Source organism: Quercus lobata, chromosome 8, assembly GCF_001633185.2.
Source record: "Quercus lobata isolate SW786 chromosome 8, ValleyOak3.0 Primary Assembly, whole genome shotgun sequence".
Taxonomy (NCBI): domain Eukaryota; kingdom Viridiplantae; phylum Streptophyta; class Magnoliopsida; order Fagales; family Fagaceae; genus Quercus; species Quercus lobata.
The window spans coordinates 49,913,862-49,937,759 of record NC_044911.1 but is presented as its reverse complement, the minus strand read 5'-3'; the positions used below and the strand labels follow the sequence as shown (position 1 = coordinate 49,937,759).

At 37.0% G+C, this 23,898-nt stretch overlaps 2 non-coding genes across 2 annotated transcripts; both read right to left on the bottom strand.

Annotated features, from left to right (window-relative positions):
- Window positions 1-16,735: 16,735 nt before the first annotated feature.
- LOC115958685 lies at window positions 16,736-16,827 on the bottom strand. The gene has a single exon (XR_004084610.1). It is a non-coding gene; the product is annotated as a small nucleolar RNA R64/Z200 family (small nucleolar RNA).
- A 358-nt stretch (window positions 16,828-17,185) lies between these two features.
- LOC115958677 lies at window positions 17,186-17,265 on the bottom strand. The gene has a single exon (XR_004084603.1). It is a non-coding gene; the product is annotated as a small nucleolar RNA Z199 (small nucleolar RNA).
- Window positions 17,266-23,898: the final 6,633 nt, after the last annotated feature.

Here is a 23,898-nt window from a genome sequence, read left to right as displayed (position 1 = left end):
TCCTATGTATTACTTACTTTTCTTTTTATACTAGCCCGTGTTTTTTTATCCTTCGTCCACGTATAGGATCGACATTCCAAGACTGATACTTGTCCCATCTGTCCATACCCGGAGTGGTTGGGGGTGGTTGAAAAAGCTGGAGTGTACGGCTCTATCAGGCGCAGAGTATTGAATGGCAGTAAGGGTAGCTTTCCCTGGTCGTTATATTCCCCAGCGTACCCTTTTCTAAATGTCATAGATATTTTAGATTTTTTTTTCCAAAATTATTTCTATACCATTTTTGCCCTTTCCTTTTGTGAGATCTCGGTTATGCCGAGGACTGAATCGTCATCGGCTGTGTCCCAAGGCTACTTCGTATTTGTATTACCGAGCCTGGGTCATCACCTTCCTCGGCTTGGGCCTTTGGACCCTAACAAGTAAATGGACCTGGCCCACGGATCATTGGGCCCCACACTTATTAAAACACATACGAAAATAGTAATAGTAGTATTTTATTTAGGTTTATAATATATTATATAACTAGAGTACAACTACAAAATTGTCTAATCTTTGTAAATTCTAGTTAATTTAAGCCTACACTAAAAATTGATTGGTGTTTTAGTTAGATAACAAAATTAATAATTATATAGCGAATATCCTATTAAAATGTTTATAAAAAATAGAGCACCTAATCAGAAAAGGACAAAAGTAAAGTAAAGGTTGTCTCCTCATTCCACACAGCCCCACCGAACGAAGTGCCTTTTACTGCTTTTACTTAGTTTTATTATAGGTAAAGTATAGTCCTCATATCAATCATGCATCATCCGTGTAACAGTGAATTCATAAACATATATATTAATTAGTTTACATAAGAGAGGAGAAATATACGATTTAATCTAGAGACTGTTGATGGATAGCTATCCACTGACCAAGGATTTTGTTGAAGATTTTGACAAGAGAACTAGAGGTCCCAGATTTATTATTTCATTTATTACTTGCAAATTCATTTCACATAGGGTATATATATTGGGTTGAGTTCAAGTTACACATGATGTAATTCTAAACAATATTTTACCACTCAATATTTTTTTAATTAGATGCGAATTTTGACAAATTCACCGTTAGATTACATTATCTTCGTATATTCTCAATACTTGCAAATTTTCATGGTGATCAAAGATTAATAGTCATATCATCAATTAATTATTTAAATTCAAATTTCTATAGTTTAAAATAATGTATAAAATATGAGTTTATAGATCGAATAGTAAACTTACATCCAATTGAAATGAAAATTAGTAAGAATGTTAAAAACATATAAGTGCTCGTTTGGATAGCATTGAACTTTGCTGCGTCTGCGTTTCACTCTTTTTTTTTTTTTTTTTTTTTTTTACATTTCACGCGTTTTGCAGAAAAGGGGGACAAACAACATTGTAGCGGTACTGTAGTGGTACTATAGCAGTACTGTTTATGGGACCCACAACCACTTTATTCATTAAAAAATATTAAAAATGGGTTCCACGATACTATTTATACATTTAAAAATGATTTTGCTACAGTGTTTTCAATTTTCAGTTTTCAGTTTTCAGTTTTCAGTTTCAGCAACAATAAGTTCAATCCAAACACACCCTAAAATATGTAATTCAACGGTGGAATTTCGAAAATATGAATTCTATAACAAATTATTGTGTGGTGTAATATTACTTTGAGTTATACTAGGTATAACTTGAATCCAACTCATATATATATATATATATATATATATTCTCAAATCTCAACAATTGAGATTCAAATCATGTGTGTTGAGGATTCATTTCTATTCTTGTGGGTTTTTGTTCCTTTGGATATTTGGACTCAGATTCTTTTATTCCAAAGACTTATTATTATCAAGGTCATGCTTTTCGGCCGGTGAGGTGTATCTGTTCCGTATTCGATTCTTGCTGTAATTTTTTTTTTTTTTTGGGTAAAAATTCTTGCTGTAATTATTGTATTATATAACTCTCTCTCTTTTGGTGGAGGGTCCATCATTTTTTTGTCTCTTCTACTTTGTTTCGAGTGCAAGATAGAGTATTCTAAAAAAAAAGAGTGCAAGATAAAGACTTTAAAAATGTTCGTTTGTGAACAGATTTTTTAATTTTTTTTTGCTTAATATGTTCTAAAATATGGTTGTACATTAAAGAATGAGATCTCCTGCGCCTCCAAGCCCATTAGCTTGGGCCGATGAATGATAAATAACGTGTCACCCATCCGACCTAAATCAATCATCCTAAGAAGCAATAGTGGAGCTATAAAATATTATAATTTTTTTTCAAGATCAACGTTAAATATATCAATAATTTTTAATAAACAAAATAAAACACACACTCAATAATTTTTCTTTTTGCTTTCAATTTTTTTTTCTTTTCTTTTTGTATCTTTTCTTCTAATGGGAAAGAGCCATCTATGGATTCTTATATCCCTATTCCTAATTCTCCGTACCCAAAATGAAAAATAGTTTGTTTTTAAAAAATAAATAGATTTCTATTAATGTGATTTACTAATATATTTTTGGAAGCATGTATTTTCAATGCTCCTAAGCTTACTCTGCTCAATTATCTACTCAAGAGTTCTATCCTGACTTTGCCATTGGAGAATGTTACGGGCTGACATGGCATTGCATGGGATGGGACAATCCAAAGTGGCAACAGTTGCATAAGATTAGAATTGTCTCTGTTTTGTATTTTCAAATAGAGCATTGGTCTAGGATAGGTGTTATTTTATCCCATTGTTTTAGGATAGCTGAAGCCCATCTCTTTCTCATTGTTACGTTGGAATTTCTATCGTGCAAAGGTCCTATATGAGACCCACGAATAGTAATTGTAAGGACCTTGTTTGCAGCACAAGCCCATGATACATGTGACCTTGACCCAATGAGCCCAGAACAATAAATTTGTAGAGAATGGGTCGAAAAATTAGGTCCTAATGAATTTGACAACAGCTAGTATGGATTTGGAGGATGATCGAGTAAGAACAAAGAAAATAAAACTAAATTACTTCACTGTCCGAGAAGGACACACTTATATAAATTGATTACAATTGAATACAAGAACAATTTAGATTGCTATAGTGTACTCTCTCTATTTTTCCGATCCCTTTCTCATGGAGGATCTCTTACATTATATAGCTCCTTTTGGGTCATCTTGATCTTACACTTGTTGATCATCTGATCCCTTACTTGAGTACTCGTCCCATCAGATACCCTCTTTGGTTTTTTGTAAGTTGTGGTAGCCAATGCAGCATTGTTCAGAGGTCTTCTCCACATAAATGCGGTCAGAAAAGTAGCTGCAGTGCATTTAATGCAGTGGTAGCAGCTTTCCCTTAGATATTTTTGAGTTTCCATCTTTCTCGTATGTTCATGAGGCACATTCTTATCATTGGAGTTTCTTGAAGGGTCACTCTAATTGCTGGAATACATACTTGAGTTCCATTCATCATATCCAATGAGGAGTTTCTCCTCGGATCACCTTCCACCCGTTTTTTACTCATGAGATTTTAAATTGGAACATCTACTAAATATGTGTCTCTCCTTAGACCATTCAACGTCCTCGGACAAAGCCTAAGGCCCAATATATGATTTTGGGCTCTTATCCTTACAATAACCTCTCAAAACTCTAGTTTTTCCCTCTCATCTGAGGAGAAAAAGTGGGGTTTTGATTTTTAAAAGATAAGGCCAATTGATTTCTTGATTCACACGTGGGGGAGTGCCGTTTTACGCGCCTCATAATTGTTACTGATGTTTCAAAACCCGCAAAACATTATTAATTGTTCCAAGCGACGTCCTGTCCCCCGCATCCAACGGTGGCACATAGATCCAACGGTTAACATTTCTTCTAGAATTTTGAGCGGGATTATTCCCACTTATTTTCTCCCTCTATATAAAGCCCTAAGGGGACTCGTTTTCTTCTTTACTTCACAAATCTTCAAGTGCTCTAAAGAATTCCAGCGCCCCATCTCACAAAATACTCTAAACTCCTGAGCCTCCATAACTCTTTCTTGTAAGAAATCTTTGAAAATCTTCCTAAAAGTTCCAAAGATCAACATACTTATTCTCGTAAGTCTTTATTTCTTTATATTCTTCTTTTTCTTCTCAGCCTTCCTCCTCGGCCTTTCTTTTTTAGAAGCCTTTCTCCGCGTCATTTCTGTTTATTTAGATGGGTAGATTCAAGCACTTAGTAGACTCACCGGCCGGTATGGAGGGTTTTAGGGCCAAATATCATATCCCACAGGGGGTGGTTTTAGAGTATTGTCCCCCGAACCGAATACTTATTGACAGAAACGTGAGTCAAGTCGTCATTCCCATGATTACTTTCATAGAGGAAGGAATGACGCTTCTCATGGGTAGGATAACCAGGGATTACCTGATTAACCACAAACTAACTCCCCATCAGTACGCCCCCAACCTATTTAGGGTCTTGGGTTGTGTAGATGCTTTCAACGAGCAGATGGGTTTGGGGCTCACATAGAATGATGTGGTTCACATATACGAGTGCCACAAGCTCGCCAGCACGGGATATTATCTCAAGTCCTGGTCCGACGTCATCAGAATGATATCATGCCTTCCTAAGTCAAACAAGGGCAGGAAGGACGACTTTCTTATTATTTCCGGGAAGTGGAGTGATGGTCTTCACTGCCCAACTCGGGCGAGAGAGCCAGCTGGGGTACCCTAGGATTAGGTCCCTTAGAAAGGATTTTAGTCCTCTTAAATACTATATAGTTTTTATAACTGTCTTAATATTTCGCCTTCTTGGATAATAGTTTTTATTTTTCTAACCACTATTTCCTCCTCGGACATTTTTGCAGATAAAAACCATGTTGCTCCAAGGCTTAGCCATGTTAATGTACCGGGTCTTAACAAATTACTGAGGTTCGAGATATTCATCAACGAAGATGGATAGTTATGGGCTGCTTACCTAATTTTGGACTACGAACCCCTATCTCGCATATTCTAGAACGTTGGCCAAGCAATAAGAGCTGGTAACTCTAGATTGGCGCATATAGACGTCTCTAAGCAAGGGTTCTTGGCTCGGAGAGACCTTCCCCCTGTTGTGTTGCCACCCCAACATGTTCCTTAACTAGTAGCTGCTCCGAGAGAGGAGTCAGCCTCGTCTCGACATTCCTTAGACGCTGAGATCGACCAGTTCCACTTCGAAGAAGAGGAAAGGGCTTCGGAAGGGCTTGTAGAGCTTTCAGACTCCGAGGCTAAGTCTGACATATTTTTTGCAATTCATCATCCGAGGTTAATAGTCGCTTGGCCAGACACTAGTTCCGAGGAAGGAGAAGGAATGGATTTGAGGCAAAGGCCGGGCTTAAAGGGTTTGATAGCCAATAGGAGTAAGGGGTCTTCTTCAAAGGACGTCCCCAAAACTCAAGTCCTTGCAAATCTTCTTCCACCTCCTCCTCCACTTGTCACCATAATCGGGTTGCTCCCCAATCCTGATTTAAAAAAGAAGAGAAAGGTGCCGGAAGTGAAGAAGGGGGAGATGGTTCCTCTGAAGGGCGCAAAACAGCCCAAGAACGCCAAGGATAAATGGGCTTCCTCCGTAGAGAGTAGGGAGGAGATCGGCGTTGATACACGCCGAGGGGTGCGCGCATGGGCTCCTAAGTTAGAAGTGGGGGGTGCTCTAATTCCCTAGGACCCCACCATTTGGGAGTCTCAAAGGGGACACACCACCCAACTCGCCGAGGCCCTAGAGCAGCCCCTCCTTCTTCCTAGAGACATGGAGGGGCGTAGGCACACCAGGCAACAAAACATGTTTATGTCTTTGAAGAGAGATTTCGCCATGGTAAGTCAGTCAACACCCTTCTGATTTCAACACTAGAACGTATGTTTATTCATATACATATGTACCTGATCACTTTGCTATTATTATGTAGGTCATTCAACAAGTTTTCATGGCCGAGGAGTGGGTAAGGAATGCTCGAGATGAGGTTATTGCTGAGGCCCACTCCCGAGCTAATGTTGAGAGGGCCCTTGGAGCACTTAAAGAGGAGCACGCTAAATTGATCAAGAAGCTGAAGGAAGTTGAGAGCGCACGCTTGAGTGCTGAGGCAGGTTTAAAAACTGTTGAAGCCTAAGCCGAGGACTAGCTAAAAAGCTTTACACAACAGAGCTCAAATTGGCCACCCAAAAGTAATTTGTTACGGATCTCAAGTCCGAACTGGAAAAGGCCAAAGATGCAGTTGAAAGGGCCGTTTGTGCGGCCAAAGAAGCCACCAAGGTTGTGAAGAAAACGTCCTATGAACATAGGGTGATGGATACTGAGGCTCAGCTAGCAGAGGAGGTGGCTATAGTGTGTAGGGACTACTGTACCGAGTCCTGGGGAGTAGCAATGGACCGGGCGAGAGTCCCTGTAGACTCTGAGCTGAGGAGGTCCGAGAGCATCTTTTTCTCGGGGGATATCCGAGAGATTCCAACAGAACTTCCTCCACCCAGTGCCCTTCCTTTGCCTTCTCCTAAGCAGCCTCTCGTCATTCAAGACTCTTCTTTTGATGCTAAGGTTGCAATTGAGACCGAGAAGGGCAAGGAGGTGCCATCACCAGCTCAAGCCAACCAATCAGAAGATCAGCTCACAATCAAGGATGTGGTCTCTAAAGCCAAGGATGATGAAGAAGCTAACCTCCAAGCAGCTGGCTCCAAAGGGGATTCTCACCCTTCCAAGGCCTAGATGTAGGATTTGTTTTTGTTTTCGTTGCCATTATTTGTAACATATGTCTTCCTTTTAATCAATGGAAAGACTTCTCTTTTTATTCCATGTGTTTTTATTTTTTTATGCCTTTAAGATTATGACCATTGCTAGCAAACTCAAACTATTATAACAATTTCTCTAATAGAATCTAATAACAGCAACTTATCATTAACTTAAATAATTTGACTAAATATCAGCAATAAAAAGATTTGCCACATACCTGCACTATGAATTGATCCTCTTGTAATGAAGATCGAATCTAATATAGGTAAGTATCTTTCTTCGTAAAAAAAATAAAAATAAATAGAAGGGGCAAACATCCTACACTCTGCCCCACACTTAAAACAAACAACTGAGGATTCTTAGCCCATTCAAAACCAACAATCCGAGGAGTTTGGGCGTAATCCTGGACTTGTTTCATCAATTAGTGAAGGACAAATAAGATATTGAATGTTAATTTCACCCGTGTATGTGGTCCAAGAGACATGTTTTAGGATCTGTTTAACACTTATAAAGATGCCATAGAGTGTTAATTTCCCTAAAGCATTTGGTCCGAGAACTCAGGCATGACTAAGGTTCTGTTAAATAACTTATAAAGATGTCATAGAGTGTTAATTTCCCTAAAGTATCTGGTCTGAGAACTCAGGTTCTATTTAATCACTTATAAAGATGCCATAGAGTGTTAATTTCCCAAAGCATCTGATTCGAGCATGACTAAGGTTCTGTTTAATCACTTATAAAAAATGTCATAGAGTGTTAATTTCCCTAAAGCATCTGGTCCGAGGACTCAGGCATGACTAAGGTTCTGTTTAATCACTTATAAAGATACCGTTGAGTGTTAATTTGCCCGAAACATCTGATCCAAGGACTCAAGCATGACTAAGGTTTTGTTTAATCACTTATAAAGATACCGTTGAGTGTTAATTTCCCCAAAATATCTAGTCCAAAGACTCAGGCATGACTAAGGTTTTGTTTAATCACTTATAAAGATGCCGTTAAGTGTTAATTTCCCCAAAACATCTGGTCCGAGGACTCAGGTATGACTAAGGTTCTGTTTAATCACTTATAAAGATATCGTTGAGTGTTAATTTTCCCAAAACATCTGGTCCAAGGACTCAGGCATGACTAAGGTTTTGTTTAATCACTTATAAAGATGCCGTTGAGTGTTAATTTCCCCAAAGCATCTGGTCCGAGGACTCAGGCATGACTAAGGTTCTGTTTAATCACTTATAAAGATGCCTTTGAGTGTTAATTTCACTCAAGTATGTGGTTCGAGAGACCTAACATAATTTATGATCTGTTCTAACAAATGGACATATTGATAAAGGAAACTTTCATTAATAATAATACTTTCTCAAGTTGTTTACATTCCAAGGGCGCGGTATTACATGTTCATCTAAGTCTTCTAGAAAATATGCTTCTATACCAGCCACCGAGGTGATGCGATATGGTTCTTCTCAGTTGGGCCCTAGCTTTCCCCATACTGGGTTCTTTGCGGTACCCAGAACTTTTCTCAATACCAAGTCACCAGGCACTAATGGCCTCAGCTTTATGTTGGCTTCATAACCTTGCTTGAGTTTATGTTGGTAGTATGCCAACTGAACCATTGCACTTTCTCTTCTTCCTTTAATAAAGTTTAAGCTATTTTCTAGCAACTCATTGTTATTGGTCGAACTGAATGAGTTGGTCTTTAGCATTGGAAAACCAGTTTCTAAAGGAATGACAGCCTCTACTCCATAAGTCATTGAAAAAGGAGTCTCCCCTGTTGACCTCCAAGGTGTGGTTCGATATATCCACAAGACATGTGGCAGTTCTTCCACCCATTTTCCCTTCGCATCATCCAACCTCTTCTTGAGTCCATTCACTATGACTTTGTTAACAGTTTCGGCTTGTCCATTCCTATTGGGGATATCTTTTTGTAATTCCCAAATCATAGCAGTATCTTCTGAAAGATTTGCTATCAAACTAAAGGCCATTGTTTAAGATGAGGGTGCGAGGGATCTTGAATTGAGTAACAATGTTTTTCCAGACAAATTTCTTGGCGTCCAGGTCTTTGATATTCGCCAAAGGCTCAACTTCAACCCATGTAGTAAAGTAATCTGTGCCGACTAGCAAATACCTCTTGTTCCCTGTGACCTTGGGGAATGGACCGACGATATCTAAGACCTATTGAGCAAAAGGTCAGGGGCTGGATAGGGGGTTAAGGCTTCCTCCTGGTTTATGCATATTTGGTGCAAATTTTTGGCATTGATCACACTTCCTCACATATTCTTGCGCTTCTTTCTGCATATTCGGTCACCAATAGCCCTGGGTGATGGCTCTATGAGATAAAGATCTGCTTCTTGTGTGGCTTCCACAAATCCCTTCATGTAATTCCTCAAGGAGCGACTCTGATATCTCAGGGTGAACGCAGAGTAGATACAGCCCAGAAAAAGAGCACTTGTATAGTTTTGGTCCTCAAGTAGCTAGAAATGAGGTGCCTTTCTCCGTATTTTTTCAGCTTCTTTTTTATCCTCGGATAAGATGTCCTCTTTTAGAAATAGTACTATGTGATCCATCCAACTAGGCCCTGCTTGACTCGGTGAACATGGACCATCTTTCCCTTTACCTTTGTGGGTTTGCACAAGTCTTCTATAAGGATAACCCGAGGTAGGCTCTGCACTGAGGAGGTTGAAAGCGTGGCTAAGGAATCGACATGTGTGTTTCCACTTCTAGGGACGTGTAGTAGGCTGAAGGATTCAAATCCTGATTGCAAATGCCTAACTTGACTTAATTACCTTTGTATCCTCTCATTTCTTGCCTCTAGTTCGCCCTTCACCTGGCCAACAACTAGTCTTGAGTCCGAGAACATCTTTACTGATTTTCCTCTTATTCTTTGAACCATGGACATTCCCTCCAGCAAAACTTCATATTCAGCCTCATTATTTGTGACCGAAAAGCCCGATCTTAATGATTTCTCGATGGTGAGCTTTTCAGGTGAGACCAGAATTAGCCCTACTCCAGATCCCCTTTGGTTTACTGCTCCATTAACATATACCTTCCAGAATGGAGGTTCTTGTAGGGAGATTGTGCTAACTGATTTTTCATCCATGTGTCGTGCTTCTGTTACTTCTTCTAATGAGGGTTCAACGAACTCGGCTACTAGGTCGACGAGGACCTGGCCCTTGATAGAGGTACGAGGCATGTATTTGATGTCAAAAGCCCATAGGACTGTGCCCCATTTAGCGATCCTGCCCATGTAATTAGCATTTCGAAGTATAGTTCTAAGTGGAAGCTGAGTCAGGATGACAACTGTATATGCTTGAAAGTAATGGGGGAGCTTTCGTGTGCCATGCACTACCGCTAAGATGGCATTCTCTAGTGGTAAATAACGAACCTCGGCCTCATGCAGTGATTTGCTCACATAATAAACTGGTCGTTGTATGCCACTATCAACCCGTATCAACACCAAACTTACAGCATGAGGGGCCACCGTGATATAAGCAAACAGGACCTCATCTGCCTTAGGACTGGACATGATAGGTGGCTGAGATAGGTATTCTTTAAGTTGCTAAAATGCCAAAGCACACTCCTTGGTCCACTCAAATCTCTTCCATTTATTCATCAATAAGAAGAAGGGTCAGCATCTATCTGCGGACCAAGAGATAAACCGGTTCAAAGTAGCAATCATTCCAGTTAGCTTTTGAACTTTTTTGGGATTCTGAGGTGGTTGTAAACTGTTTGCCGCTTTAATTTGATCGAGATTGACCTCGATTCCCCAGTGAGTCACCATATAGCCCAAAAATTTGACTGATCCCACACCAAAAGAGCACTTGGAAGCATTAAGGCGTAACTTGTGCTTTCTTAGAATTTCAAAAATGTTTCTGAGATCTCCCACATGCTCAAGCACCACCTTACTCTTCACTACTATGTCATCTATGTAGACCTCAATATTCTTGTCCAACTGGGGTTCAAACATTTTAGTCATCATCCTTTGATACGTGGATCCTGCATTTTTCAAGCCAAAGGGCATCATCTTGTAAGGTGATTTCTAGTGGGAGTGACCAAAACTGTCTTCTTTTGATCGTCCAGAGCTAGTGGTATTTGATGGTATCCTTGAAAGGCATCTAAAAAGCTCATCCGAGGATGGCCTACAGTAGCATCTACTAGCTGGTCTATTCAAGGCATAGGGAAGGGATCTTTTGGGCAAGTTTTGTTTAAGTCCGTGAAATCTACACATACTCGCAATTTCCCATTCTTCTTTTTCACTACCACAGTATTGGCTAGCTACTCAGGGTAGAAAACTTCCTTAATAGCCCTTGCCTGCTTAAGCTTTGTCACCTTATCATTAACAGAATCAAAATGATCTCTAGATGAGCGTCGAGGAGGTTACTTTTTGGGGGTAACGGATGGATTGAGATTTAGATGGTGGCAAATGAAGTTTGGGTCCACCCCCGAAGCTTCATAGGCACTCCACGCAAATACATCCACATTTTTTCTAAGGAACTCAATCAGCTCTTCCCTCTCTTGGGGAGGTAGCTGGGAGCCGACCTGAAAGAACTTCTCCGGATCATTGCCAACAATAATCTTTTCTAGATCTTTGTATTTCGCTTCTTATCAGGCAATACCGGAGTTTTTGATTACTATAAGCCCCTTTCAACAGAGGCCGAGGACTCAGCATTGGGCCGATGTAAGATGGCAGCCACCATGCACTGCCTAGCCACGGACTGATTCCCCATAATCTCTTTAATCTGGCCATCTGACGGATATTTCACCTTCTAGTGCAAGATAGAAGAGACAGCTTCTAAGGCATGAAGCCAAGGTCTAGCCACAATAACTGTGTAAGGTGAGTAAGGATCCACCACAATGAAATCCACTTCCACCATGTCCGAACCGGTCTATATGGGCAGTCCAATCTAACCCTTGGAGTAACAGTCTTCCCCTCAAAACTTACTAGAGGGGAATCATACGCCGTTAGGTCCTCGGGTTTCAAATTTAGCCCCTTATACAGGTCAGAGTACATTATCTCAACAGCACTTCCCTAGTCTACCAACACTCTTTTCACATCATACCCCCTATCCTGAGTGTGACCACCAAAGTATCATCATGGGGTTGAATAGTTTTAATCTTATCCTCAGCAGAGAAGCCCAGAACCAGTGGGATCTCTATTCTAGCTCTTTTTGGCTCTGAATTGTTGTACTCGGTGGCTAGCCTAGCCACAGACATCACTCTAGAGGGGCAAGAATCGATCCTACCAGGGGCAGCAAAGATGACATTGATCGTTCCCAGAGGAGGTCTTGAAGAAGCATCTCTCAGGGGATCCGAACTTGTTTGTCCTGCTTGGCCACTAGAATGGTGCAGTAGTTGCTTCAACTTCCCTTCTCGGACCAACTGGTCTAGATAGTCCCACAAATTCCTGCAATCTTCTGTAGTGTGCCCCTGGTCCTGATGGTATTGGCAATGAAGGCTCTGGTTGCGTCTTATGGGGTTTCCAACCATCTTGTTCGGCCATTTAAAGAACGGCTCATTCTTAATCTTCTCTGGAACTTGATGCATCGATTCTCGGAATATTGCATTAACCGTTTAGGTGTTGGTAAACCCTGATTAACCAGCAAAATCTCTCCGAGGTCAGTTGTTATTGAATGGGTTTGACTTGAAATCCCTCCTCTCCTAAGGGATAACCTTAGCTTTTCCTTTACCTAGTTGCTAGTCTTCCTCAACCATTTTATACTTGTCAATCTGGTCCATGAGTTGACGCAAGCTGGTGACAGGCTTTCCTGTTAGGGACTTCCTTAAACCATGCTTAATTAGGAGGCCACTCTTAAAAATACTGATGGCGACATCATCAAAGTCACCATCTATCTCATTATACATCTCTTAGTACCTATTCGAGTATACTTTCAGGGTTTCCCCTTCTCGCATGGACAAAGACAGTAGGGAGTCTAAGGGCCGAGGGACCTTGGTACATGTAATAAAATAAGAGCCAAATACCCGAGTGAACTCCTTGAAGGAACCTATGGAATTTTCCCTTAGGCCATCGAACCATCTCATTGCTACGGGTCCCAGACTAGATGGGAACACCTTGCACATCAAGGTTTCGTCCTTAGAATGGACAGCCATTCTCTGACTGAAATGGCTCACATGCTCCACCGGGTCCGTTCGCCCATTGTAGATGGTGAATATTGGCTAATGGAAACACCGAGGAAGAGTTTCCCCTTCAATCCTATGCGTGAAGGGCGATTTGGAAATCTGGTTCAAAGCTTTGCTCATAGCATCATTTTCTAGCCCTCTGTGAGTTGGGCTATTACATTTGCGTTTATGGTGGTGCTCATCTTCATATGAGAAGGATTCACTAGGAGGAGTCCTTGATCTACGTCGATAACTGCTATCCTTCTCATCGTCGGAAGAGGAATCAGATGGGGAAGGAGTTCATCTTCGTTGTGCATGGCGTAACTTCCTCTTTAGATGGTCGATCTCCCTTTGCATGACTTTATTATGTTGCTCTTGAGAGACGTGACTCTCAACTCAAGAGTGGCTTTTGCTTGTATGCGTAGTGTGCACGCTGCCCTCTTGATCTCTCCTACGCTCAAGGTTGGCGAAAGGATTTTCACGTTAGGATGCTATGGATTCTGCTTGGTGTGGACCTGAACCTACTATAATTGACCGTTGTTTTCACTATCACACAAGTTCTTCCTACAGACAGCACCAATTGTAAGGATTCTGTTTGCAGCCCAAGCCCAAGATATATGTGACCTTGGCCCAATGAGCCCAGTACAATAAATTTATAGAGAGTGGGTCAAAGAACTAGGTCCTAATGAATTTGACAACAGCTAGTATGGATTTGGAAGATGATCGAGCAAGAACAAAGAAAATAAAACTGAATCACTTCACTGTCCGAGAAGGACACACTTATATAAATTGATCACAATTGAATACAAGAACAATTTAGATTGCTACAGTGTTCTCTCTCTATTTTTCCAATCCCTTTCTCATGGAGGATCTCTTACATTATATAGTTCCATTTGGGCCATCTTGATCCTACATTTGTTGATCATCTGAGTTTCTACTTGAGTACCCGTCCCATCAGACACGCTCTCTAGTTTTCTGTGAGTTGTGGTAGTCAAGGCAGCACTGTTTAGAGGTCTTCTCCACATAAATGCGGCTAGAAAAGTAGTTGCAGTGCATTTAATGCGGTGGTAATAGCTTTCCCTTAGATATTTTTGGGTTTCCTTCTTTCTCGTATGTTCATGAGGTACGTTCCTATCATTGGAGCTTCTTGAAGGGTCACTCTAATTGCTGGAATACATACTTGAGCTACATTCATCATATTCGAGGAGAAGTTTCTCCTCGAACCACCTTCCACCCGTTTCTTACTCATGAGATTTTAAATTGGAACATCTACTAAATATGTGTCTCTCCTCAGACCATTCAACGTCCTTGGACAAAGCCCAAGGTCCAATATATGATTTTGGGTCCTTATCCCTACAATAATAGAACATGATCAAAATATTTGAGTAAAAATCAAGCTTTTGCTCATCAAGAAGGTCACAGTTATCCCTCAAAGTATAACAAAAAATGTATCTCCCTTCTCTACTGTTTTATGTCCGAAGTTGTATCAAAGTACTTTTCATCAACTCCGCAAGTTGGTCTCAACCTCTGAGGTACAGTAAGTAGGCATCTCCTCATTTTGTGTTGGTCCTAAATGTGCACGATAATGAGTAGTGATCACATACTACAACCTCGTGTCTATTGATAATGAATTGTATATGAATGCAAATGAGGGTTGGTATTTATAAGAAAAGTTGCACCTCTTGGGAATAGATAAATGTATGAACAGATACATCAACCCCCAGAGATACAGCCTTACCCAAATACTGATTACACACATGTATGAACAGATACATCAACCCCCCAGAGATACAGCCTTACCCAAATACTGATTATTCTTTACAAAAACAAATATTGCGTATTTGAAGCAATACTATTCACTGATTGTACGTGTAATAGTGCAATATATTATAATGTGATCACCCATTACAACCATAAACAAACATTTTGCAGGTGTTGCATTTGCCATTAAGTGTATTAATCAATTACATTTTTTACAACTGACCAAGGCCATTGTCTTTGAGTGTGAAAGACCCTGCTATGCCTAACAAGGCCGGTTTCAAACCTTTCTTTTTTATTTCAATTGGCAATATGGATGATCTTTTGATTTTGTGACTATTGACTGCAATGTAAGATAACCCGAATATGGGTTAGTGGTGGAGTTTGATTGGAGTGTGGTAGGACACTGTAGATTGGTAGCAAGAGGGGAGAGTGGGGCAGTTTTGGGTTTAACGGTGAGTTAGTTTGAGTTTTTTTTTTTTTTTTTTTTTTTTTAAAGAAAATATTTATTTTTTTAGTGACTGATGAGGTGACATAATCTTAGCCTTTTATTTTAAAAAGAAGATGGGAATTAAACGAATTCTATCTGGTAGAATATCCTAAGAATTTTAGAAAATCTTAATCCTTAAACTTGTGTTGTTCTCTTATACCCTCTATGTAAAGATGTAAGACATGTGAGAGCAACGATTTTAAGTAGGGATGACAACAGAATAGTGTTGGATCATGGGTTCTTAGTCCCCGTCCCATCTCGTCATTTCTTCGGGATAACGGAATAAGAGTAAGAAGGTTGGGTGAAGGACAGATTTGGAGATATTTTACTAACCCTATTGATGACGTAAAGATAAAATAACAAAGGAAATGAAGACCGCAGGAGTACTAAAAAAAAGAAGGATAAACAAGTGTGAACATTGTAAATATTGTTTCCACTACCTAGAAATCAAAGTTTTCTTCCAATGTTGTTTATGGTTGAAAATTAATTCCACTACCTAGAACTAGAATATTTATAAGTTTTCATTACTCACCACCTGATCACTTGTGAAACACATGGTTTTGTTAAATATGAATTCTTACCATATGTGTATAGATTTACAATAGGAATTCTAAGCAAGATTTTTGTTTTGAACCTCAGCCATTGAGCTTTTACTTTCCTGAACAATTTTTTTGGTTATTGTTTTGTTTTGTTATTTGGGTTTAATATTGCAGAGATAATTCATATGATTCTCATCTGATATCTAACTTTCCATTTAACTTCCAAGTGCATCAATCAATTTTCTAGCCGCTGGAATGATGGATCTGGTCTGAAAAATCCAGACAGGAAATTAAGACTTCTCTAGGTTGAAGTCCTTACAACTTACAAGTCTAAATCCAAACACAAAATGGAAAGAATATGACAATTTTTTTAGAACAAAAAAAAATTCTAAAAACTTTGGTTATGAGGTAATTTACTAATTTTTATGCCAGACTGATTGATTGTAAACAAAATCTTCGTATGGCTGATTACTTGGGCATATGGAATGGGATGTTGTTGGTGTTACGATTGAAGCTTGATTTGATTATTGAGGAGATTACCCTTTAAGACGGGTATAAGCAACTACGTAACTAAAGGTAGCAACTGTAATTCCTAATTCAGCCTCTTCCAGTAGGTACAAGACCAAAACTTTCAATAAGTTTCAAATAACTAAATCAAACTGTGTTTCAGTTAACTTAACCGGTAATTTTATAAGAGATTTGAAGTTTCTGCTCACTAAAAATTGATTAAAGAGTGAACAATATAGATTGAAACTCTTTTACTCAAATGTGCTTCTTAGATACCTTAATTCCCTGTTTTATTTTATTTTTGAATGCTCTATATTCCTTAATTCAGAAGTGACAAGATTGGTTCCAAGCCATTATGGCCATGGGATATGAGGACTTCTGGGTAGCGAACAATATAGGTTCCCTATTTTATTTTATTTTATTTTTGAATGCTCTATATACGTTAATTCAGAAGTAACAGGATTGGTTCCGAGCCATTATGGCCATGGACTTCTGGGTTCTTATGTTGCTTGTTATAAGAGAGAAAGAAAGCCATTGTCAACTGAATCAAACAACACAAAAAGTCAATAACTTGCAACTATGGTAGTCAGCTTCACATAGACAGGACAACAGTGGCAGCAGTTATATAAAATCTGCTCAGAAACATGAATATTATCTCATAGACCTTTTAAGATCTCTGAAGTCTGACATGTGATAGTTTCATGATTCATCACAGCAACTCAAAACCAAACCAAACCAAACCAAAATCAAACACACCAAATTATCTGTCTTGGAGTATTTCATAAAGATCCAAATTTGATTCCTTAAAAACCATGTGTTTTTCACAAAGTTTAGGGTTTAAAACAATAATAGAAGCACTAAAAATCTAAAACGAAAAAATATATATCAGAAATAAGAAGGTTCTTGTAGAGAGATCAGAGAGTGTGCTAAATGGGTTTGTCGGTCACGGTTAATCAGAAACACGGACCAATATTTTTCTCATCATATCTCGTCATTGAACCACCAATTCTGAACCCAAAAAAAAAAATATATATATATATATTAAAAAGAAAAAAAAGAAAGAGAGTGGAACGAAAAGAAATCATCAGAGACTTAAATACAAGTAATCACGAAACTGATCGATCATTTTGTTGCAGTTATTTCTATCCTCATCTGATTTCACTTCGTTCCCATGACCCAATAAATGTAATCAGCATAACACAATTATTCACAATTATCAGTATATCTACCAAATCCCTAGAGGAGAGAGAGAGATAGAGAGATGTTGGGGATGACTGGTGACTGGTGAGGTTTAGAGTTAATTTATATAGGCGCTGCTGAGCGCGAGGGGGTTGCCCTAGATCGAGGTATAGTGTTATAGTCATAGTCAAATTTACACCGTTGGATTAAACTGGGCTTTAATAGTTTGCATTAGTGCAGGTTTGGGCTTCCAACATTCGTCTTGACTTCAGACCATCCCATTTGGGTCGACCTGGCCCATAAAAAGCCTCTAAATCTAGTTCTTTTTATAGGGTGAAAGCCCTCTATGTTATTTTTTTTAAAAAAAGACAAAAGACAAAACTTAGATACAATACTGTAGATGTTGTTTCTTAAATTTTCTTTTTAAAATTCAATCATTTGGTTTTTTTTTTTTTTTTTTTTCATGGGATAAAAGTTTATTTTTAAGTAGAGATGACATTGGAGTGGGGTTAGATCATGGGTCCTTATTTCCCTCCCTGTCCTTTCTCTTCGGGATGAAAGAAGAGAGGTTGGGTCCTGGGTGGGTTTGAATGTATTTTACTAATCTTAATGAGATGACTCCAACATTGATGAGTATAAATTTTCTTCCAATGTTGTTTTTGGTTGAGAAATCCATTACCCATTAAGGCTATGCAAAAAAGGCTCCTAACCTACCAACCCGCATTGACCCAACCCAGCCTAACTCATGCAAGTCGGCTTGGGTGAGTTAGATAGATAATTTAGTAAGTCGAGTTGAATAACGGGGATGAGATATTTCTAATCTGCCATAACCTGAGCCACCCGCATATACACACACATACACACTTTGTCATGTTGCAAAAATCTACCTCATATACACTCCCACTTTATTTCCCTCATCTCTTTCTTTTTCTTTTTCTTTTTTCATTTTCACATTTCTCTTCCCTAATAAACTCTAGCCGCATTCTCTAATATTTTGTTATTATTTTTTCTCTTTGTACATGTCTAATTTCAAATTTTGAGAAGTTTTTCTTTTCTGTATAATAAAATTTCAATCATTCTAATAAAAAAAATAATGTATTATTTGTAATTATTTTTAATAAAAATGACAAATTTTTCTTTCATTTTTTTATTAAAGGGAGCAAACTATTATCCAATTTAATTGAAATAATTTCATTTAATCTCTCTAAAAAAAAAAATTCAAGTTAATTGAATCTACCAACTGGCTCAACCAACCAAGTTGAAACTGATAGGATTTTCAACCAACCCACTAGATTATAGATTGGTGGGTCGGCAATGGATTGGAATTTTTCCAACCTGTCATTGGTAGGTTGGTTATAAATATTGCCTTCCATCCACCCATCCCAAGCCATGCACACCCCTACTACCCATTATTACTAGAATATTTATAAGTTTTCATTACCTGATCACTTGTGAAACACGTGGTTTTGTTAATTTGTATTACATATTTCTTGTAGCTTACACTTTAAAATTTTGGTTCAATTTATTTATTTATTTTAGATTTTTTGTTGCTTGTTCATGGCCTCCTATTGTGGCTGGTTAAATGAAGAGTAATTTGTATTATTGAATTTAGATTCAACTAATAACATGTTTACGATAATAATTAAACAATCTCTCCCCCTTTATTTTGTGTTTGTGTCATGATTTAGAGATTTGAGATCCAAATTCAGTATCTTCGATTTAGATGGACTAAGATTTTTTTGTTTGTTACTTTTTTTAATAGATACGATAGTATTTTAAACTTATGGCATCTGTTCCATATTAATTATACTTTATTATTAGGTCAAGAGACACTAATTAGTGCTTTGTGTGGGTGGGAATTGAATTTAGATCTTTTATACAATAACAAAAGGCTTAAATTTTTTTAATATGAATAAAGGCAATGTGGCAATTCACTGTTAGTCATGCTCATATTTTTCATCCACTAATTAATTGTAGGGACTGTTTTAATATAATATCGAAAAGTTAGGGACTATTAAAAATCAAATTGATACATGATGTAGACATTAAGAACCAAAATAGTAATTTACTTTACCCTTTATAGGCTAGATTCTATAATAATAATAATAAACCGAATATATATGGGCTTAAAAAAATAAAAAATAAAAAATAACATATTTGGGCTAAAAAAAAACGAATAGATATGATGTTTTTTCTAAAACAAAATTAAGAACAACCCAAATCCAAACTTTAAATGGGCTTTAAATATATGTATCTTCTTTTGATCTTTTTTTTTTTTTTTTCAACCACAAAATTAAGAAAAACCCAAATCCAAAATCGGAATTGACACTTATCCACTTTGGTAGTTGATACCCAACTAACCCAACCTCTTAGTATCTCCTTAGCCAATTGCCAGTTTGCCGCCCATAATTCTGTTCCCTATTTTCCCAAACCCATTGTGCCATTTCCTTACTTTCAGGCAATGTGAGAAACTTTGGCAGTGACAGGCCTCTAACTGACACTGACAACACCAAAATAGAAAAATTTGCAAAAAGAAAGAAGCCCGTCCCATTCCAATTATCAAAGAACCAATCATAATCTTCCAATTGCATAAAAAAAAAAGCTTAAAAAACAGCCCCAACATTTCCATGGTGAGAGTTATTAGAGATATGAGTAGCAGGAAGAGAGTTTTGGCCTTGGGAGGCACTGGCAATTTGGGACAACCCATGTTGGCGTGAGTGTGTATTTCAAACACTTTTATTATTATTTATTTATTAATTGTTGAGAATTTATGAGTATAATAGTCGTTGGATAATTATGAAAAAAATAGTCGTTAGCCAATAATGGATAATATAGTCATTGGTCTTTTATGAATCATTACTAACTAATAATTATAGACTTATTATTGTCATGAATAGCCTATATAATATTCATTATCACACATTTCCTATGAGACTATTTTATTACTCTATATTTCAAATGATAAAATTTAAGTACAATACTTAGGTGATGTTTCATAGGTTCTCCTCTTAATACTCAGTCACTTGGCTTTTTTTTTCATGGGATATAAGTGTATTTTTAGTTAAGTACAATCACATGGCTGAATCTTAAAATGAGAAACTTAAGGAACTATACTTAAATATTGTACCTAAGTTTTACCCTATTTCAAAATATTTTATTTCTAATATCTTTTTCTCCCACATATTTTTCTACAATTTATATTTAGTCTAAGAAAAGGAAATAAATGGTTATTCTTGAACCTTCATGAGTGGAAGTGCGTTCATCACGAAGGTTGACTCTATAGCCTAATTCTAAAAGGTTGTTTGGCCAAAAGAATCAGTCAGACCAAGTTTTACTTTTGGTAGCACGAATCAACCTTTAATGACAACACTTTAACAGTATGATTTTATAGCACTATAAGATTGTTCCTCTCTCTCTCTCTCTCTCTCTCTCTCTATATATATATATATATGTATTTGTTCTTGTTAATTTGCTTCTAGATAAAATATACTTGAGATAATATTTGTTGTATTAAACTTGTTTATACTATGATATAATTCCAACCCCCCATATTTATATGATCTTGCAGTCACCTACCCCTCTAACCTCTTCCTCAACCTCTGCTTGATGCCATTCCTCATTTGCTTCCTTTACATGTTGATTTGAAAACTGGGGAAGGATTTGATGCCAAATCACACTCATTTGGCCAGGTCTGTTCCGTTTTCACCCGAAACAAGAACTATGTTCGCTATTGTTAGTTCACTTTTGATTGCTGGATTGCAAACTAGAGAAATTTATTATTTTGGATTGTGGGTGTTTTTGTTCATAATGTGGTCTATGAGATCTATTTGTTTAAAAGAAAAACAGTAATAGATTATGGGCATTTTTTGCATGCTACATTATGCGTTTAAAAGTGCACTAGAAACAAACAACTCAAGGTGCCTGAACCTGGGAATCTTTTAGTCTTTTTTATGGATTCTATTGATTCATGCCGCTTTTCTTTTTTGGCAACAAGAAATTTATTGGAAATAAGGAAAGTAGTATAACTGAATTGCTATCTTCCTTCTTCACATTGTCAAGTTCAGAATTGAAAATAATACGACTTTTAGTTATCACATACGGAGGTCCGCATCTTAGCCATTGGTGGTCTAGGCAGAATTCAGAAAATCTGAAATGGTAAAAAGATTTGTCTGCTAACACCTAACATAAATGTGATTACTGTAGGAAATAAAAGTAGATAATGTAATTACTTTTTTTTTTTTTAAAGAATTTCAACTTATAACGTCCGCTTCTGATAATAGATCTTTTATCAGACCAAGAGACCAATCAGTTTTTGGAATAAGTAGGGATTGAACCCTAAATCTCTTATACAACTATCAAAGATTTTACCAGTTGAGCTGACTGGAACCCACGTAATTACTATTAATTGTTATGTATTCTTACTATTTGTATATATGGATTTTTATGTTTTAAATTTTGATGGATTCGGTTAATGTATACCATTAGAGTATATATTAATAATTTATTTTAGTTATTTTTTATTTTTTTATAAAAAGTTTCTTAAAATGATTTATTAATGTATACTTTAAGGGTATACGTTAGTAAAACCCAACTTTTATTAGTATTATTTTCATATCTATAAATAATGAATACTTAAAAGATATGAAGGGTTGAAAATCAAAATAAGTGCATAAAAACTATAGTTTTTCTTTACATATATTTTACCCTGCTGAAGTCACTTTGGAAATGTTCTGCACTGTCTTGAACTCCTTTTCACAAATAAAATATTGATATAGCTTACCAGGTGATAATTGTTACAAACACAAAGCACACAATATCTACAATCTAAATGCATTAATAGAAATTGATTTTAGAGAGAGATTTCAGTGTATGTTGTTATCAACAACACGGCAACACCTCTAAAATTTTGTCTGCAAAAATAAGTAATTGCACCCCATTTGATTTAGTTAGGTTAGGAAATTTATGTATGTTTTAGATAACAATGTTAACATCTTGTTTTAAAATTTTTGTAGCGGAATCCCGAATTTGATAACTAGAAAATTTGTGACTCGTTTTTGTAAAGTAAATTAGTTTTTTTTTTGTTTTTTACTACATATATAAAAAAAGGAAGCTACAAAATTAGAATCTACATCTCATAAACATTCAAACAACAAATGATTTATATATATATATATATATATATATGTTGGATGAGAATTGAGAAATATGTGAGAAATCAAAGTTTTGGAAAATTAGGACTCTAAAAGTAGAAGATGACTCTTTGGAATTACACCTGTGATCTCTTTAGACAAGAGAGACTGAGATCCACTCCACCCATGTCAAGATGACCAAATGGTTGGCCTAATTAGGTTTGTAAATTCTTGATAGATCTTAATATGTTTTTTCTATGACAATTGTCACTTTTGATTTATTAAAACCCACTTAGGGTTTTCTAAGTTTGGTTGGAGGTGAAATAAGAAGAATAAAAAAGAAATGAGAGAAAATAAGTTTTAAGTTGTTTAGTGGAGAGAAAAATAGGATGATTTTTTGGTGACACTCAAGCATTTTCTCCTCTAACTAACCACCAAAAGCAAATCTCTACAAAATGAGAGGAAAACACAGTAAAAAACTTGGTTATTGCTCCAGCCAATTGCTTTTACAAAATTAACCACATTCTTTAACTACAGTCACGTTACAATGTTCCTCTTGCTTCCGTCAATCTTTTTGTCTTTTTCTTCATTTGTTTGTTAGTCACGTTAAGCTTTGTCTTTTTCTTCTGATGTTTGTCTTTATTTCTATCTATGGGCACTGGGCAGTAACATCTAGTTAGGGGTATGCATGGGTCGGGTTGGGTCGGATTGAGGGGATGTTTTGACCCAACCCACCATAGTGAGTCAAAAAAAACCCAACCCAACCCAACCCATCATATAAGTCTAACCCAACCCAACCCGACCCATGGGTCGGGTTGGGTCAGATTGAGGGGATTTTTTGACCCAACCCACCATAGTGGGTCAAAAAAAACCCAACCCAACCCAACCCATCATATAAGTCTAACCCAACCCAACCCAACCCACATGGGTCGGGTTGAACCCATGGGTTTGAAATTTTTTTTTATTATTATTAAATTGAGTAGAAAAAAAAAATTAAAATATTAAAAAAACCTAAAGATTAGTATCAATGTAACTCCTTAAAGGCAAATAACATTAATGACTAAACAACAATAGTAATTTATTAAGATTTGTGTGAACTAATTAGCTTTTATATAGGATAGGAAGAACTGGCTATTTAAAAAAATTTATTAATTATATAATATATTTTATATATATATATATATATATATATATATTAAATTAGTATTAGTAGGAGAAACTAAGGAAATGCTGCTCTACAACTGTTTTTTTTTAATTATTAAATATATAATATATATTTAAATATATATATATATATATATATATATAAAAGTGTCCTACAATTGATTTAAAAAAAATTATTAAATATAAAAATATATTTTAAATATATATTAAATATGGGTGGGTCGGGTTGGGTTTGGCGGGTTGGTAATTTTATGACCCAAACCCAACCCAACCCGCCATAAATTTTTTTTTTGTAACCCAACCCAACCCACCAAGCCTTA